Consider the following 20,682-nt stretch of genomic DNA (forward strand, 5'->3'; position numbering starts at 1 on the left):
CCCGCCAGCACCCCCCGCGCCGCCGCCGCCGCTGCCTCCGCGCCGCGCTCCGCCGCCCGCCCCCTGCCGCGCTGCCTCCCCGGGCTCGCCCCCCGCGCCGGGCGGCCGCCGGCGCCTCACAACAGGTTTCCTGTCAGCGACACGCGCGCGGCAGCGACACTCACCAGCCAGCGGCGGCCGCCGCCACCATCTTCCCTCCGCCCGCGGCCCCCGGCGCCCCGCGCGGCGCGGCCGGCCGCAGGGAACCGTGCCGCTCCCCGGCGGGGCGGATGGGGGGGGTGGGGGGAGGGGGGGAAGTGGCGCGAAGGCAGGTCCTGGCGGCAGCGGCGGCCGGGCTCGGGGACCATGTGGGTGAATGAAGGGCGGCGGCTCCCGCCTCAACGTAAATATCCACAAGCCCCGCTCCGCCCTCATTAGAATAGAAAACAAAGTGCTTCCGAGCGCCGCGCCGCCCAATCGCCGGCCGCGGCCCCCCGCCCCCGCCCGCCGCCACCGCCTGCTGCGATTCATCCACACACCAGGCATGCACCGAGCCAGCCAGCCGCCCGCCCGGCCTGCGCCGCGCCGCCCGGCCCGCCCGGGCACCGCCGCCGCCGCAAACTTTATCGCCGCCGTTCCGCCGGGTGCCGGGCCGCGGCGGGGGAGCGTGGCGCCCGCCGCGCCGTGCGAGGGCTCCCGCAGGGCTCGCGCTGGGGGCTGGCGGTGCCGCGCGCAGCCTGCCTGCGCAGGCGGTGGGGAAGGGGAGGGGAGGGCAGGAGCGGGGTGGGGGATGCACATGGTGGCCCCGCGCTCGCGGGAGGGCCGGGGGGAGGCCTGGCCGCGGGGGGCGGGCGGGGCAGGGCCGGGCCGCGCCGGGCCCGCCCGTCACCGCCGCCCCGCGAAGTTGCGCCCGGTGGGACCGCGGGGGGCACCGCTGCCGGCCCGCCCCCGCCCGCGTCCTCGGCCCCCGCGGAGCGGGTGGGGGGTGGTCCCGCGCGTGGCTGCACTTGTCCGAGGGAAGCTGCTGCACTTGCGCCTGGCCCGAAGGGAGGCGGGAGAGCCGGGTGGGCGAGCGGCAGCACCCGGTCCCGCCGGGCCGGGCCGCCGGTCCCACCCGTGCCTCGCCGTTCCCGCCTGGGAGCCCAGGTGGGCTGCGGGGCTCCGGCCGCCTCCCGGCGGCAGCGCCTTTCCCCTCGCGCCGTGCCCTTCCTGCAGCCACCATTACCGGCGGCCTCCCGGGGCGCGGGCGGGGGCCGCGGCAGCGCGGTGCGGCGGGAGCGCGGCGAGCAGTGCCGGGACCTGTGGGATGCTCTTTGTGGCGAAGCTGCGTAGATGGGGGGCGGGGGGGGGGAACTGTGTTCAGTGACGTGTGCGAAAAGAATTACTAGGTTTTCTATGGCCCTCTCTCATCGTTGCTTTCGCCGCGGTTTTCTGGACTCGGAACAGATAGAAAAAGAGATCAAACTACTTTTTTTCCATTACATAGATGATGCTTTTACAAAGGCTCATTTAATTTCGTATTGTAAAAGGTGAAAGTGCCTTTAGTTATGAGTGATTTATACAACGACAATACTTGCAGATGGACATTTCTACAGTTCCTTATGTTATTACAGATGGAGAAATCACTTATTCTTCCGAATAAAACAACCAGAAAAATTGTATGAATTTACCATTTCCAAAGCGCTTTGAGGTTTTGTTTGTTGTCGTACCATTCCAATGATTTCTGCAGGCAGCAGAGTGTTTGCTTTTATCAGTTACTCTAGTTACCTTCAGTACATAGCAGGAGAAGTGTGCCTGTTCCCAGTTTGTTTTGTTTTGTAGTTGTTCAGAATACATCGCTAGTTGTTCCTAAGCTTATAACTACATTTCATTAAAACTGCATCATCATCTTTTAGGTAGCTTTGCTGCGTTTGTTTGAGCCTTCAATAACTAATACACTTGAGGGTATTTTTTTCTTTTTTTTTTTTTTTTTAGCATGTATATGGGATGTCAAATGTCCTGGAAGTTGACTGTTTGTTTTTTTCATCTACATCCTCTAGTTTGGGATTTTTTTTTTCTTTTAGCTCAAATATTTACTGATATACACAAACATTTATTTTATAATACTATACTTGATAAAGGACCATTTGAACTGAAAACCTTTTTTAAAAAGTTTTTTTAAGTTTGAAAAAACTGCTTTTTAAAACTACAGTAGTACAAAATGTAGTCTTTGTATTGTATTTTAGTAATACTGAAGTTATTCTCCCATGCAGCTGATGTTCCTTTCTCACTCCTCAACCCGATTTACCACCTCTACCACCCCTTCTCTTTATTTTCCCTTTTTTTTTCTTTCTCTGTCCTTTCATTCTGTTCTCTTGTAACTTTTGGCAAAAAGGCCAACAAAAGGTAATCAATAAGCTGCAAGTATAAGCATATTTTTGTTCTTACTGCTTTGGATGAACTCCAGGCCTTACCAAAGTTGGTGGCAATAGTCCTGCTGATTGAACAGGTAAGATTTAAATCTGTTTCTCATATCAAAAGATTCCAGATTGCTTTCGCAGAGCTGGGCAAGTATCTTGTCTCCTCAGAATCTAGATTAAGTTAAGTGATAGGGAAAGTAGCATCACTTTATACGAAACTGTGCTCTGAGCCAACAAAAGCGTGAGAAAGAATACAAGACTGATATTTTTTCTGTGACTTTATTCATGTGCAACAGAAGGGATACACTAAATTCAGGACCTAGGTGTCTGTGTTCCTCTCACCACACCTAGAAGAAACATGGCAGTGATGAAGAAAATTAAATGTAGTATTTGACAGATCCAGAAGCTTCTAGGATCCAGTCTGGCTTCCACTGAAACCAGTGGAATGGTCTTCATAAAGCCCCTGGGCACATGGGTTATCCATGAGCACGCATGTGGCTGAATTTTGTGTTTCAGAGCTCTAGTGGGTTCTCCTATGGCTAACTTTCTTTGAATACTTGGGAGTAGATTCCACTAAGTGAACAGATTTCCAAAGAGGAAAACTGACACAACTATGAATTTCCTTAAAGTGGAAGTTCCTTAAGCAGTGAACACTGTTTCGTAGTTGCAGAAAATACTCAGAAATGGAGGCCCTAAGGCCACTCTCCTTTAGCATGTGCTAACTCATCTGTTGGTCCTTTATGAGAGTGCTGCCCATCTTATTTTTCTTTACGACGGTAGCTGTACATTACATTTATCACAATATTTACCTTCACAGCACAGTGACATGGCAATTACTATTCCCTCGTAACAGAGTAAGAATCTGCTATAATAAGGAGCAGAACAGATCTTTCTAAGCCAAGGCTGACACCTTAGCCAAGGCCAGTCTTCTCTATTTTAGTTGTTATAAAGAATATGGAATAAATCGGTATTTTTTGTACATCACTCAAGTCACATGCTACTAAGAAATCTTAGGAACTAGCTAATTTAGCAAGCTTCCCCCAAAAAGAAAAGAAAAAAATCAGAAGTAAAAACTTCCATAAGTTTGTTAAACAAACATCATTATTTAATGAGATATGTAGTAGTGATGCCAGCTCCTTGTCCATTTGCAGTTCCTAGACTAAAGGGAGCGAGGATTATTAAAAAAAAGTTTGCAACATTCTTTTGGGTGATTTTAGGGTTGTTTGTTTCTAAAAAATAACAACTGATTAGTGACAGACCAACAGAAGGTGCTCTAGTTTGGCGTTTTACTCCCAACTTTAAAAAAAATATTTTTTTAAAAAATTGTATTATTATTTCAGAAATTTACAAACTTCATCTTTAGCAGAGGTGACGGCTTTAGTAGATTTCAGTCAGAAAGAGGAAAACAGGATGAAAAAAAACCGAAATGCCATTTTATATTTACTTATCACTGCCATGAGCCAGTTACAATTTTTTTCAAAAAAGACTTGTCTAAAAGCAAAACGTTTTGGAATTAACTGATTTTTCAGAGCTAATTCTTGTTATTCCGCTTAAAGTTTCAAGAACGCTAAATAGAATTGACAACATAGCAAACAAAGTGGTGTAGAGAGACTTCTCTGTTTTTAGGATTAAAATACACTTTCCAGTCATACCGTTTTTTTAATCAAGCCTTTAATTCCTGCAGGTTTTATCATACACAAGTACACACAAATCATGATTTTGATTACTTATATTTAGAAGGAGGCATGTACTCTGTTGGGAGTTGAGTTATAACAAGATAGAGTCCTCAGTCACAGGCAGTTAAACAGCTATAGCTGACCATTATTTTTGGGGAGTTTGGTACTGTTGTCATTCAACCATTGATTTTATTTCCTGGTGTTTATAATGTTATCCTATCTGCAGATCTGTGTTTGCACAGACTTCGCCTGTTCATTTCACTTGTAAAAATGTTTCCTTTTGTTCATCAGTTTCATTTGAGGTATAGAAATCTCTTAATTCACAGGTATATTTCAGCATCTGCAGAGATGAAGCGGCATGGAAAGAAGGAATGTTTATAACTGGAAAGTGTTAAATTTACAGCAGTGTTTCTCTTACCTCTGTCCTCTGTGGCTCAAGATTTGCGTGCTCTGAGGGTGGAGTGGCTGGGCACAGGCAGAAGGACTCTTACCCCCCACCCACCCCCTTAAACTGGCCAAAAGCATCTGCTTATGTGATTTTTAGGGATCCAGGTTTTGCTGCAAGGTGTTCTCTAGGTTTCTTGAGAATGCTGATGAGAAACTCTTACAGAAATACTCCTTCTTAGGATATTGGGCTATTCCGAAATAATTTGGAGAGATGGTACTGTTAGTGCAATCCAGACTTAGCTATAGGAAGCAAACGTGTTGCTGGGAAAAGGAGGACTGAAAATAAGCTGCTTCGTCTTCAACCACGCCGTCCTCTGTCTCACAATTTTACTTTCTCGGCTATTGAAACTCTCACACTGCTTACTGTTTCAAGCTGTTCACTGCCTTTCCTTTTCTCAGTACCTAAGTTCCCTGTGCTCTCTTAAATATTCAGTCTAGAGAGAGGTAGCATGCACTAAACAGCTGGAAAATAGGAGAAGCCACGGGATTTACTTCTGAACAAACTGAATGTAAAAACGGGGGGGGGGGGGGGGGGGGAAGCACAGTGTAAGAGTGGTCTTTAAAAGGAAGTAGTTTGAAAGTAAGAACAAGATGCTAAAGAGGAGGCTCGAAAAAAGAGGGAGGAAAAGCCTGAGAGTGATAGGGGACAGGATCTTTCCAGGATAAAATTGTGCTCTGACACTGTTTTTACAAATGTCCAATAAATCCATCCATACCGTAGACTTTCTAGGTACTGGTAGATGTAATTCTTGCCTTCTGTTCCCATTGCATCCATGCAAAAAGCATGTGCTTTTTTTTTTCTTTTTTTTTTTTTTCTGCTCTGTGAACATTCAAAATGACTAAGAGCATGGTTTCAAGCCTCATGGTGCTTTATCGAGGCTAAATAAAGAACATGCCAGGAGATCTAAAACAAAATGGCTGTTGTGCCCTTTCCCAAAATCCCCTCTCCACACTTCATGGCATAGTTTTTCCACTGTTGCATACGAATGAATCCTGGTGCATTAACGCATATAATTATGTAATATACCTTCACAGGTATGTAAGAACAATACTGGAATATGTGCAGTTACAGAGACGTTATTTGGGGGGGATTCTGTTGCCTGGGTTAGCTAACCCTTATGCTTCATACAGCTACCCGTCTCTTGGATTAATTAGAGAATGAAGATGAATAACGAAGGAGTGGAAATGATGAAAACAGTATATGGAAGAACTGGGACAACACATGTACTGTAAGGATTTGGGAATATAATGAGAAATAGACTAAGGGAGAGTGAGAATTAGTGTGGAAGAGGGACTTAACTGTGTAATGAAGGTAAAATTATGAGTAGTGAAAAGAATGGGGATTTCAGAGACACTATATGTTCATGTGAGAGCATTGGCTGAATACTAAGACACAGTGGGATCTTTTGAATGTTACAATAACACCTGTAGATATTCTTCAGAAAAATATCTGTAAACTTTTTCATATTTATATTTAAGAATTTTATGCTTCTGGCTGTCCTCTGAATCTGCAGAACTGATGTTAAATTGTACTTCAGGTCCTTCTGAGATCCCTGTTCTGTTGGTGACCTTTGACCCTGAAGTTAGTCAATGAGTAAAGCACCACATGGCACCAGGACCAAAGTAATGCCTGAGAGGAGCCAATGCTAATGTTTCTTGAAGCATTTGACAACTTTGTTGACCAAACTCTGCTGTCCAACCAGAGTCCTGAATATTAGGGTTGCACAATGGACTGAGATGACTTAACAAACATCTGTTCACAGACAACAGGCAGTATTAAATGTTATACTTCCACTCATTGCTTGCATCTCTATGGGCAATGACTGTTACACATCCAAGACATCCTTTGACAACCCCTCCTTAGGGGTGCATCTGGAAGTGCATGCCAGCCTCTGTGAGCTGCATGCTCTCCATCATGTCACTCCCTACCTTTAATTTGCACTTCTGCAGATGATTTGTCCTTCTTGTCCTCTCCATCCTCAGCTCCTGCAAAGCCCTGTGATGCAACCGTCCCTTTTTCTGAGGTAGGGAGTTGTGAGAAGGGTATAGATGAAAAGGATATACATGCAACTGTATCTCCTTATTTTAAATAATTTTAAGACCTTAGTCAAGGTAGGAACAAACTTCAGGTGTTTATTTCCTCCCCTTTTAATGTAGCTTTAGTTCAACCATCTCACTCTATTGCAGTGAAATACAGTAATTTCATTCTTTTCAGCATCACCTGGGCATCTGGGCTAGCTGTGTGCAGACTTTCAAAAGCACTCACTCTTGTTAGTGAGAAATGTCACAGTAAATTCAAGTGGATGGCTGTTCATACATATATATCGAAGGCCACAGGTGACTCCATCCTTCATTATGGGACTGTGCTTAAAATACTATACTAAAATAAGCATATGTGTGGATGCATGTATACACCAATAAAAAATGGTAGTCACGCCATAAGCGTTCAGCTTGCCATAGTCTACTGTGGAGTATTTGGCCAAGACTGTAGATTTCTCTAGCTTTGTGTTAGTGAGACTGAAGGTTCTTGGTGACATCAGTGTGCACATAGATGAATATCCTTTTGTCAGGTCATCAACTTGTGAGAATTTAGAACTGTTACAAGCTGTGTTGAATACACTGGTTCTAGAAGAGAGGATGATAGGACCTTTCATAAGAGGAAATGCTTCTGAATTGCTTAATTCCCATTTTAGATGGCTTCAGGCACTGAACTAAAAATATTTTTATTATTCTAATGGTGATTTTCACTAGATGTTGCAAATAACAAGTTGTCTGTATGTTTCAGTTCACCTGACTTGAATTGAGGAATGCTCTGTTGCTTGGAAGGTATTCTTGACTAGCCCACACCCTCAGTAAGTGTAGAGTGACAACTTTTTGCCTAATTCTATGACTATTCCTTACCTGCTCTTTTTTCCTCCTACTCAAAGTGGTAGGGAAACCACTGAGAAGTTTAGAAATGAGATACTGAACTAGATGCTGTCACTGTGCTGACAACACACAACTTGCCATTTTGCATGTCTCCTTTTCTATGATTCACATTGCTTCAGTAGAAAAGGTAATTCAATGTCTGCCAGAGATGGAGGCTTGGACAAGAGCTATCAGGTCCGCTAACATTTGCAGTAGCAGAGTGGAGAAAAAGGAGAAAAAGTGGTTCAGTGTCAGCACCTTTGATTAATGAGTTTGACAACCATTTGTGACACATATTTTAGGCATGCAGTCTAGTTGTGCAGATAGATGCGTATGTATCGGTAGCAAATAAAGATGTATTTTCAACTACATTTAGGCAAATTTTATCACCTTTTGTCAGCAAACCCTTCTCCAGTTGTGCACATTACTGCTGTGTCTCAGTTACATTTTTGCAGTACAGTCTGCAGACAGCAGAAGCTAGTCCAGATTCTTTCATGAACGGAGATTCATCTTAACTGAATATCATATGTGTGTTCAAGAGCTGTGCCAAATTGTAGCATGCAACTTAAAATATTGAACTACAGCAAAACAAATGTCACGTTCCACAAGCTTTCAGATACTACAAGTCACTTTCGTGCCCTTTACATATGGTGTTTATTAGCAGAGTAAATTTGAAAAAAATTGAATCTAGATCTTACTGGGTTTTCAGAACAAAATAAATCCACACTTTTTAATCTCATAATTTTATCTGAAAATAGCAAAATATAGGAACAATTACAAATATGAATGTATGGAGTGAACGAAACTACAGATATAATTATAATGAACAAATGCTGTTTTGAAGGATCCAAGAAATAGTATTTGAAAATTAAAAATTCAGAAATCGCAGAAAACTTGCATGTTGAGAGGACAGATATATTTTTATTAAATGCCATAATATGCCTTAATTAAATTTAAACAAATGTAATTTATTCAAACATATTGTTAATTGTTTTGCTTTAAGAGACTCCTTGAAATTCTGTGGCAAATAATATCTTTTAAACATAGGCTTAAAATTTTTCTTTTTAGTATGTTATGCATGTCTTCCAAAATGATGAGAGAGCCTGTTGTTTTAGTGGAAGAAAGCAAAACTCTACTGCCAGGGAGTTCTCGTTACAATAGGATTGAATTTGACCAATCTATTTTACAGTGTGAAGTGTGACTGTAGAAATAGACTGCTTACTCAGTGGATCTGCTTCTTGTATATCATCCGTGTCATATCTACACTATTGATTAACAAGATCTGTTTGATATAATCCTTATTCGTTAAACCTGAAGGAAAAAAGTGTCCATGAGAGATAGTGGTATATTTTTCCCAATTTTGTTGTCATTGTCAACAGAGCTGTTAAATGAGTTTAATTTGTAAAAGCTGCTTGCTTCTTCAGGAAATAAACCAACAGCATAGTTTCATATATTTCAACAATCACAAGCCACTACTTTAAGATTAAAAATACCCTCAAACTTTTATGCAAACAATTACATTTGCTATCTTCATCCTTTTATTTAGGAAAATTTAACTATGTAAATTTCAAGTGATGATTTTTCTTAAAGAAAGCACATTTGTAAAGTTAGAAACTTGCACAGCAATGTGTTACAACTGTTAATCTTAACTGGGATATTAAAAATGAAGCTAATAATGATGAATTGTCAGCATTACACGTGTGCATGTGAAAAGAGATATCAAGCAGCTTTGAAAATGAGTTGTTGCAGCTTCAGTTTGGTCATTTTCACAATAAAAAATATGACAGTGTTAAGTTCAATAAGTAGACTATGATCACTCAGAATTATTAAAATGAAAAAAGCTATAGACATTACACAGTGAAGAAATCTGGCATCTTTCTTTTTGTCATGGAATGATACACTAAAAATTAAAAATGCCCTAAATAATTTGGCTGGTGTGCCAAATAATTTGATATACTTTAACCTAACATTATGATTTAAATGGGAAAAATACAAAACAAATGCAGAGGTAAAATTAGAATTTTTGCGAAGAGAAAGAAATAAAAATATCTCATCCTTCTCTAAGAAATTATTTTAGTCCTTAACACATATAAGAGTTATGACTGTTAGATACACCTTTAAAAAATGTTTTGTAGAATTACACATTAATTCAGCTTAGTCATGTTCCTTTTGAGCAACGGTAAAGCTATTTTTAACCTTGGCTGCACCATTTCCCTACGTGAGCAAACAATATTATATTCTATATTTTCAGCTCTGATCAAATGCTAATTATCAAAAAATACCCTGGCCTCTTTTTTTTTTTAAAAGAAAAACCAACAACCCCCCATGAATTAAAATGAACAAATCTTGCTCCACCTTGTAAGATAAGAGGTGTTCAATGAAAAAAGTTGTCAAGAAAAGTCTCAAATTATACTTCCTCTACTTATCTTCAAAATATTTTCTGATTTTATTTTATTCCATCATCATCTCTCCTTCCAGGTGCGTCACACTTTCTAGGGTTTTCCCTCAAAAGACTTTTCAGCCCTATAATTAGCCCAGGCATAATGAACGTGGAAGTACTGTTTCTGGTACACAAACTAAGTTAGTAACAGCTACTTTAGGTATTGCAGCATCATGCTGCATCATAGTACCCTGTGGACACACTTGCAAAAGTGCACTTTCTTCCAAAAGTGCTGAGCACCAGTAACTTGCAAGGTGCTAAGCACCCTGCTCCTGATTGCTCATGTCGGGGTGTGAATACACTCAATGCCTCCCTGCGTGTCCAAATAAGAATTATTCAGAAATCTGAGCACAACAATTTGACCACAGCATCTTTGTTATTATGAAGTTCAGAAATTTACTTAGAATATTTATCATACAGCTGTCTTTGCACACTGATATGATCAGCATGTCTGATTGTGCCTTTCAGTCTTGGAGATTGAAAATGGTATTTTGATGTAATGTTGAAATGAAAAATACAAAAATATATTTTCACAATGCGTGTATGTATATGTTATTGATAAACTTACATTGATGACAAGAAATCTGCAGTGATAATTGTGGTTAGAAAGCAGAATTTTTCTTTAGAGACTGTCTCATTTTTCTCTGATGAATGCAGCACAGAAAATTATCCATACCTTTTATTTTTACAAAATTATTTCAGCTTTGGTCAGTTAAACCAGTCAATTTCCTCCAGTAAGTTTTTCTGGTGAGCAGACAAGCAATATTAACAGCTTAAAAGTAATCTGAACTTAAACTCTTGCATTTGTATAGGAGGAACTGGGTATATTTGGGTTTTGAAATGTACCTATGCTGCAAAAAGGTTTACTTTTTATCACAGTAAGATAGAAGATTTTTAGGACCCCTGAACTGAGAACCTGAGGTTCAAAGTTTTGTGAATAAGAAGCATAAGCAATATGAAATAATGACAATATGTACAAACAATTGGTTTTTTTGAAATTTGTAATCTAAACCATTTTAAGATACCGCTTTTCCAAAAAAGGTTGCACGCTCTATTTTTTTCCACAACCCAGTATCTAAGCAAAGTATTTAGTATAACATTGACTGTTCTCAATAGCTTTTTCTGGGCAGTAACTGTGAAACAGATTTATCAATAGAAGAAGTTTAGTAGACTTTTAACACCTTATGGTATCTAGCAACTTGATCCAACAAATGCAAGACTGAAGATAATAAATTCCTTGTGGAATGTAGAAGAGGGTGTAGTCAAACTGATATTGACAATATAAAGTGAATTACAGCCCAAGTCCTTATGCTCTATCAAACTGAGAAATCAACTTGCATAGACAACAGAAGAGAATAAGAATGTTGAAGATGTAATCACAATAATAAGGAGAACTAGACAGAACAATGGGAGAAACGTGATGCTATTTAACTATACCTTCAAAAGATACAAAGATGATCAGATAGCTCCTCTTTAGTATCTTTGTCTTTATTCTGAGTTAGAAGATCATGGTTAATGTGAGATGTGATTTCTCCCATTTCTCCCATATGTTCCTAGACCAAAAATAATTTCCCCTCTTCATATAGATTTCTCCAAATAAGGAATGAAGAAACTGTAAATTAACTTCTCATTACTACAGAACAAATGCATACTTCCAGTATGCTGATTTGGGGGGAGAGGAAGAATGAGGAGACAGCTCTTTGGAAAACTCTGTTGAAATGTGTCTTCTAGAAATTTCCCACTTAATTACAGGTTTTTGTTTTAAAAAACCAGCATTTAATTATTTGTCCTTATACAAGTGAAAGAAAAAAAAAACAACTACAAAAAAACCCCCAAACAAATACCAAAAAACCCTGCCCAAAACTTCCAACCTCAGCAGAAGCTCAATAAATTAGTTAAACTGGAGTTGTATTACAATTATGAATTCTTGGTTCTGATTATAGTGTGGTAAAACAATGAGACAAGATGATCGTATCAAAAATCCCATGCTGTGGGACAACCAAACTAAAACAGCAGAGGTGACCAGATAGGAAACAAAGATGAGAATGTTAGGCTAGAACTGAGCTACAGTCTGTTATAAAGAGATCGACAACAGAAAGCTAAATAGTTCCCTTGGCATGTGCTGTTATCCAGACCTGTGGATCTCAATAAATGTTCTTTGGGAATGGCAGATTCTACCTTCTCTTTCTGTTTTGATGATTTCTTCAGCACCAGTTCTACTTTAATGTACAGGAAATACAACATCTGTTACAAGTTGTAACATCTGTTGCCAGCTATCGAAGGCAAATAGAATGGGCTAGATGCATCAAATGGGCTACAATGACAGCATTTATGGGTCTCCAACACAAATATATACAAATAAAATCAACACCAAACATAGATGTATACACACACTGAAACATTAACCTCTACTGTTCTCTGAAAAGACGATGATACACGGATGGAAATTTTTCAGATGGCCATGCTGTAGCTTTATGGAAACCAAATTCCAAAGTAATCTATTCAGGAAATTATATATGTGCATATGCATATATACATTTAAACTTAAAGACACAAGACATTATGAGAGCATTGGCTTTCAGAAAGTACTAATGGTGGGGTTTTTCCTTTCACATACAGAAATTGCTATAAATTTCTGTAAACAAAGTTTATATTCAAATAGTTAAATATATTTTTGTCTTCTTAACTCAAATGTTTTGACCTTTACAAACAGCCTATTTTTATGACATTCTGCTTTGATATTCTCCTTGAGTTCAAAACCAGCATATGCTTCCCCATTGTTTTATAATGAATCTTCTGCAGAACAAATAAGTGCTACGTTCATAGCAAGCATGGAGGTTAAAAGCAAGTTCCTGACCTTAAAAGTCAGTAAACAGAATTATCTATTTTAGTCCTTTTATTTTTGTCATCTTTCCTTACATCACCAAAAATCATCTACTGTCTCAACACCTTTAGCCCTTTTTGTTGATGCTGCTACTTTTCCTGGTGTCTTCATATTGTTTATTTTGAAATCCTTGAATTTTTTAGTATCGAACAAATCTCTACTTTTCAAGGTTTTCAACGGTAAATTTTCCAATATGTATTTTCATTTCCCATATGTAAGGTTTGCTGTTCTTGTTCCTGCATCTTTTACATAATCATTTCTGGTTTACCTACTTCCTTGAAATGTATGGAAGATGTTGTATGAAATTACTTATGGCTTTTCTCTGAATTCACTGTGTTTTCAGTCCATGGTTTTGAGAATTAACTGTTCTCCAATTACAAACTGCTGCTAAGTAAAGCTGAATTTGAAATGTGTACGGTGTGCTGTCTCATTGATTTATTCCATGGCTTCCCAAATACAACAATTTTTGTAGGAGTTTTTTTTTAGGTGCCTTTTCAATCATATGATAGTTCAATTTTCATTTTAAAAAGTTCTTATCTTCCTGGATGCAGAATAAAACTTGAAGCCCTATATGCTGTAAAACTGAATGTAAATAAAAAAAGAACATTACTTCTTATTTGCATCAATGTTTTGGTTTCTTAACAATTTGGGCTTTCAGTATGATTTCAGGTTTTGACTGATGTTTCTTCATCTTTGTGAGTTTATGTCTTTTGTTTGGTATTGATGTCTCACCTCTTATAAATGATGATTTAATTGATATATGGATATGCATATCTAGCTTGATAACAGATGAAAACTTATAAACCCTGAAAATGGAAAAAACAGGAGAAGACTGCTGCTTATGATACTGGAGGCTGCCATTAAGGACTGAGCTTCCCAGACATGCTGGACGGCCTGCTTGAATAGTCTGTCCTTATACATACCTAGCTTGAAATGGATAGAGAATAAAAAAATAACTCTCAAGCACATTGTATTCCATCACGTACTGGATGCTACATATAAATACATGTAAAATGAAAAGCAAATAGCAAGATTCATATCTTCAGCTAGGAAAAGCTGAGAAACTGAAGGGATAATTTAGATGTCCAAATGCTGATCTACTATGAAAATGTATGCAGTTCCCTAAGTTGCTGTTGGATGACTCCAGGAATGCTTAGAAACATCTCCTTTTTGTATGGATAAAATAGAACACATGGCTTATGCATCAATATTAACAATACCTGAGCATCCACAAGCTGAAATAGAGAAGAATTTTTGTTTTTTATTTCACGCATGTAACTTTCTGTTTCTTTATTTGGGGGGGGGGGGGGGGACGACGACATGTGCTATTAACTGACTTTAATAAGAAAACAATTACCACTATTGCCAAAGAAGGTCTAGCAAATGCTTTGCTGTACCCTGAGAATATGGAGTTTGTTTATTCATAGTTACAGCTACAGAATCTAAAGGCCACATACAAGTGAAATGAGGTGAAAGAATCCATGTGGATGACAGAAGAAAAATGCTCTCAAAGCATATACATAATTTCCACATTTCTTTAAACTAGAATAGAAACCTGACCATTTTACTTGTTCTAGAGTATTTCTCATTTTCAAGCAGTAGCTCAACTAGAAGCTAAATAGGTGAGTGCACATCTGGCCTGTTGTTATAGATGCTTGACTGATTGCGATTTAATGATCATGAATTTGCTTTCTTTGATTTGAAATATAAGTTTAGATATGCAAGCACGAGTCCACATTTACCTTATCCAATGCAATGTGATCATTATTAAAGTACTTGGTAAAAACTGATGGCAAATCAGATTCTAGTCCATACTTAGCATTTTGCGGAATGGCACTTTCAAAGCATGTTTTGTCTTCTCTTGACATTTGTTCAACAGAAACTGAAAATAAGAGTGCTAGAGTCATCTCTACTTGTGGATAAATAAGTGGACAAATGAAATAAATTAACCCTTAAAGCTTCAGAATATGTGGGACTGCACAGCTTCAGTACACCAGGGCTTAATATCTCCAGACTACAGCAAGGCTCAAATTCTGGAGGGGTCTTTCGTGCAGTGTTAGTGTGGTTAGTGTTGAGTTGATTATAAGTATCCATATCATGAATTATGTTAATGTTAGCTTTTGGCATGTTACATTTTAGTTGGCTACAAAAGACATCGTGGGGCCTCTCAGGGTCATGCTTCACAGAAAGGAACCTGGATGTCCAACATAAAGATCCTATCTTTACTGGCTTGGAACAAGAGAGAATAAAATAGAGTTCTTGCAAGCACCATCAGAGATAAAGGTGAAGTCTAAAAATGTATCTTCATTTTGCTGCCAGACATGCTCCTGTAGCTGAAATGCTGAAGTCTGAAAACACTGAAGTTCAGGGGAAATCATTTAGTCACCTGTCCTGTCTACCACCACTTCAGACTGACAAACAAAGTGTCTCCACAGCTACATTGCAGAAGAATACTTACATGGATGGCACTACCTTTAACAGAAATCGTTGCAAGCGTGATTTCTATCATTCAATATGGCTGCTGGTTCCTGCCTGTTGCTAAAGCTACATTATTACACCACTAGTCAGTGGTCAGAGACTAGACAGAGTGAGAGATCTGGGTTCTTAAGTCTAGTAAGAATCTAATCCTCAGCTTTCTGGAGAGAAAAAGAAAAAAGTATAAAAAAGAAAGGAACTACCACATAAGTGAATAGTGCTGGTATGACATACCTCCATGTCTATTGTCAAAATGTTGCTTCAGTGTACAAGATAGTTTAGCTCATTCATAGGAGCATAGGTCCTTCTGATTGGCACCAAGGGAGCCTAGCTTAGTACATTCAATACCATTTCACACATTTAATAGTTAGATATGAAGACATTAGGTTTTGCCACATAAAGTTACTTTTTCAATGTGGATCTTGAATACTCAGTGAATTTTATACTGCCCATTTTTTATCCTGCTGCACAAACTGGGAAGTACTATAGTTTGGTTTTTACAGAATGATTCCTTTTGTTGCCATTAATACATCCCAAATTTTTGGTAAATTCAAGTATTTTTTCTCTTGATCTTTTTTTTTTTTTTCTTTTGATCTTTTGCCACCCTGTGCAGAATTTATCTTAAGTTTTCTCTATAATCTAGAGATAGGGTTTATCTCTACCTCCTAATATTCTTGTGAAGTTCATTAGCTGTATATATGCCAGATTTGTGGGTTTTTAATAAAGACTATCTGCTCATGTTCATACTGCAAACTAGATGAGAAAAACCCAAACAAACAAAAAAACCCAAACCCCCAACCACCTGTTAAATATTTCCTGCACCAAAATACATCAAGAGTTAATGTGAAATCCAATCCATTTCCTCATCAGTCACTAAGTGAGAAACAATTCCAGTACTTAGTTACTATCAGGTGGTCAGCCAAGATAAGTCAAGACCTTTGCTGGCCACAGGTGAAGTCAGCTCCAACACTGTTGCTGGGATTCACCTTATTAAATACATCTATGTAAACTGTAGGTATCTACACTTGCTCTAGACATCTAGGTTGCCTTTTTATGCAGTAAAGAAGAACAGTTTCTTCTAGAGTGAACTTTTTACATGCTGAAGTCCATAAAAAAATCCTAAAAGTGCCTTTGCCTTTCTTTTACTTATAAAGGAAGTCTACGCTGATTAGCCTAAGTTTAGGTATTGCAGATACCTAAAACTGCATGAGACATATTTACTGCATACTGGCAAAATGTTTTGTTCTGTTTTCCACTCAAAATAGCATGTGTTCATATAGCTGCATATCAGCAACGAAGATCTAATCTAAAAAAGTAGCTTTCAGCCCTGCAAGCCACAAGTACCTTTGAACACACTTTGTTCCCAAAAGGTGAACGCTGTGTGTAGGCATTCACAATAAGTGATATATCGTGGATCTTCAAACTCCTTCCAGACACCTGTTGAACAACACTCTTTTATGACTTGGCGTATAATATACTATATTTGATCTGAACCCTGACTAAATATGATACAGCTTCCAAGTTCCTTAGTGTCTACATTCCCATTTCACTCCATCTTTCTTCAGGTTTTTTGTCTCTAGAGTTTGAACCAACAGTACTGTTAGTTTGAAGCAACAGGATCATTGCTGCTACATCAGTGTACTTAATGTCTGCATATAGAAGAATTTTGAAGAGCTTCAAATTGAAGTGAGGAAACCATACAGTTTTAAAAGTTTAAAAGGGAATATTGAATCATGTCCAAGTATACCACTGCAGATTCAGTCTAGGACTATACAGACAGAATGCTTCTGTAGAAAGAATATAAAGAGGTTCAAGGTATGTTACCAGAAAGGAGTAGAGGCAGAAATAATGACCTTCTGGTGCCCTACCATTGTTAGTTTTATGATCAGTTGTGGAGAACATTGAGGTGAGCAGATCGCTCCACTTAAAGCAAGGGAATATGTAGCTTTGTAACTTGAATGATTGTGAAGATGTGGTATGACATAACTTGTTAGAAATTGTTCAGGCTGAAAAATATGGCAGCGGCTTGGAACCTCATTCTCATAAAAAGAAGGGATTTTCTTTGAAATTATTGTGGACAGCATTACACAAAATATGGCATGTTACTAACTTGCAATCTTTACATCAGATGGGGGTAGCTGTGGTACTGAGAAGCTTGTCCTTTCTCCACTTCCTTTAATTTCTTTCAGCTATGCTGTTCAGTCTAGAGAAAGAAAAATGTAGTTCAAGATTATTATGAAACTAAAGAGAAAAATAATGCTTTAATGGAAAGAACAACAATATTTATATAGAACAACAATAATATATAAATATTTAAAAGTATATGGCTATGTCCTTAGAAAACAATAAATTAAAAGAAAAGTGTGATTAAATACACTCAGTATTATCTCAGGCTCCTTGAATAATGTAACAGCCTCTTGCCAGTGTAGCAGTTGCTCTGTCATTATTCTCACTCTAGCCGTTTTCTGGACAGTGATAAAATACGCTTTCTTAACTCAGTAAGAGATCCATGAATTCTGAAATTATTTGATAAAGCAAGCTTCCTTTTGCTGTCACTCTAACTTGAAATGCCTTCCTGTTACATTTTTTCCCAAGACTCATATAAGATGTCTGGAATAATTAGCCTTTCCTCCACTGGTTCTTGAAGGAGAACATTGTTTTAAGGTTGCAGATGCCACTAGAAATATAAGCTAGTTCCCTTTATAGCCAGTGATGCATGGTCTTTCAAATGGATGACTCCTGTCTTCTAAGACAGCCAGGATAACTGGCATGCAGCACCCTTAGATGTTCCTGTTTCTCTACACAGACAAGCCTGGATGACTAGTATAGGCCAGCTACAGGTTTAGACTGCTACAGTTGGACCGTGTTAATTCCATTCTCAGGAATTAGACTCCTATTTATTACACTTCCCAAACCCTTTTCCCTCCAGAAATATTTTGATTAGATAGAAGACAAAAATGAATTTCATGTGTCTTCGTATTGTATTTCTGGAGAATGACAACAAAACTTTTTTGTTCCAAAGTATCTACCATTGGTATGACTGTGCCACTTGGGACTGGTTTGACATTGTGAGGAACATCAAGCCAAGGTTTGGCCACTGGATAATCACTCCAGCAATTGCATCATGGATCTGAAGCAGAGCAATGAAAGAGGATGGATGACTTGACAGTGCTGCCAGCAGTCAGACATGCCAATGAGATAGGAGGCATGAAGGAAAGAATGAAATGAAGAGTGGAAGGCAAAGAGATTGAGGAGAATCACAAAAAGACCATAAAATGCTGCTTCCAGGAGACCTCTAACATGATTATGAAATGAATGGGTAAGACGTGTTCTTTTTCACAGGACATGCTTAAAGAGAGTATGCAGATAGAAAAGGGAAACCTCAGTAATACATCTGTGGTTTTGTTTCTGCATAATCAGGGACTACAAAATATGCAAGCAATATTTTGGAAAGGGAGAGCTAGCAAATGAACCACAAACCAACAAACCATTAGCAATACAGACTTCATTCTATCTTTATTCAAGGCTCTGAAATAAGAGCAGATGCAGTATAATAATGCTTATAACAGCCCCTAGTTACAAGGTTTTATCCTGTACCTGATGCTTACACATAACTGACAAGAGTTTAGTGCAACTGTATACCCACTTTTCTACATGAACTGAATTTAAATGGAAGTGAAGAGAAAGGAGATTTTATTTTCTTAGTAAGCAAAAAATATTAGAGTTGAATACAAAGACAGAGGACTCAATGTACCATACAACAGTCCAAATTTGCTATGCCACCTGATTATTCATCCTGATTATAGTCTCCCGGCAGCTTGCACATGTGACTTAAAATAGCATCTCTAATGTCTCTGTAGTAACAGACCATGTCAGGAAGAAATTCATTTGGTTGGTAGTATGTAAGCGACACTTTTGTAGCCCATAATTCATAACATCCTAAATTTAGGAAGGTGATCCAGCCTCCCTAAAGATCATAAGCATCCTGATGTACTCACCATGACCCAATCAAATGAAAGACAGCAATGATGCTACAGTTCAGATGAGTCAATTAGAAATGCCATCTTGCTAGAGGGCACCTTTCACCACAGTCTGCATTGCCCAGAAAGCAGTTCAATTAGACAGATAATGCAGTCCAAACAGAAAATTTCCCAGATTTCCAGTATAAAGACCAAGTTTGAAATTGGTGTGCATCTTATTTTAGATTTGATTATAACATGGTTTTCTGCTGAAAGGCATAAAATTTTGTTTGAAAGAAATATTTCAATGATTCATATTAATTTCTTCCAGACATAAAAGCCAGCATAGAATAAACCATGAAACTGAAGTTAGGAGAATTTAAAATTAATTGTTTTAGACAGAAGTTTTATGGGAAGGAATGGAAGCAAAAAAATTCTTTTCTGATCTGTTTATGTTAAAGCATTGTTGCTTGCAGCTGGTTACAACATTTTCAGACTTTGGTCTTATGAAATGGTATAAATGACACTAGCTGAAGTTGAAAGGTCTCAAAGAGTCAGTAACCTCACAGCATGATAAGCTGAGAGAAAAGCACATTTCAGGGCTTTTGTGTGTTTTGTGATATGCAAAACAACTATACTTATGAAGCTTTCATTTTGCTGTAATTCTTGGAAAAATTTTGCTGCTGTTTGAGTCTATTATCACCCTGTTGGGCTGTCACTTGTAACAGTTTGCAAACACTCAGCTTAAGTGAATATATATAGAAAACCTTCAGAACGACCCATCCTGTGACTCTACAGGTGGAGGTGGATGATGATAACTTTTGGAAATGTTTATTATATAATGCCTGATACATTTTTGTATGTTTAACATGCTTTACTATTCCAATAATTTTTTTTCTTCAATTCTTTCAAAATAAACACAGTTTATAAAAATACTGGTATAAGTAAGTGAGCATGAGACATGATAATTATCTGGGCAACTGTGCATGCAGTCTCATAAAAGGTGGAGGCATCATGAAAGAACACTTATTTCTTCACAAATACCTGAAACCGGCTATCAGTAAAGAGGAAATGCCAGAAAGAAAGTCATCATTCCCAACAAAAGGCCATAGATTCTCGACTACTGTCACTTTAATAGTTACATCTATAACACTTTTTAAAGTTTCCAAAATGAACAAGGGTACTTATTTTACCACAATAAAACAGTTGCAATACTTAGCAGGACATTACATCGCTATTGCCTTTACAGATTATTAGTAAAAAGTTTTCATATGAACCCCTAAGAAACAAGACTCCCTGTGTGGGTATGGTAATGTGTATGCTACTAACTTAATTTCAGTCACTTACTGCTGAATGTCAGTCACTTTTGACAGAGAGCTGCAAGTACCAAAAATACGTAAGTTCTTATGGCTTTCAGAGCAATAGGTACTTGTGAAGAGAAGACCATATTAATCTCAACAGAAGAAAGGCCGCAGCATGAACTCAGCCCATCATAAAGGCCAGGGAATGCAGAGGG

At 38.9% G+C, this 20,682-nt stretch overlaps 1 long non-coding RNA gene across 1 annotated transcript in view; it reads right to left on the minus strand.

Moving 5' to 3' along the window:
• Nucleotides 1-2,487: 2,487 nt before the first annotated feature.
• Nucleotides 2,488-20,682, minus strand: part of LOC114010949 (uncharacterized) — a 32,654-nt gene continuing 14,459 nt past the window's right edge. Inside the window, exon 4 of the long non-coding RNA XR_003552657.2 lies at nucleotides 2,488-17,410. This is a non-coding gene — a long non-coding RNA (uncharacterized LOC114010949). The remainder of the gene's footprint in view (nucleotides 17,411-20,682) is intronic.

The sequence above is a fragment of the Falco peregrinus genome, chromosome 4, assembly GCF_023634155.1.
Source record: "Falco peregrinus isolate bFalPer1 chromosome 4, bFalPer1.pri, whole genome shotgun sequence".
Classification (NCBI taxonomy): domain Eukaryota; kingdom Metazoa; phylum Chordata; class Aves; order Falconiformes; family Falconidae; genus Falco; species Falco peregrinus.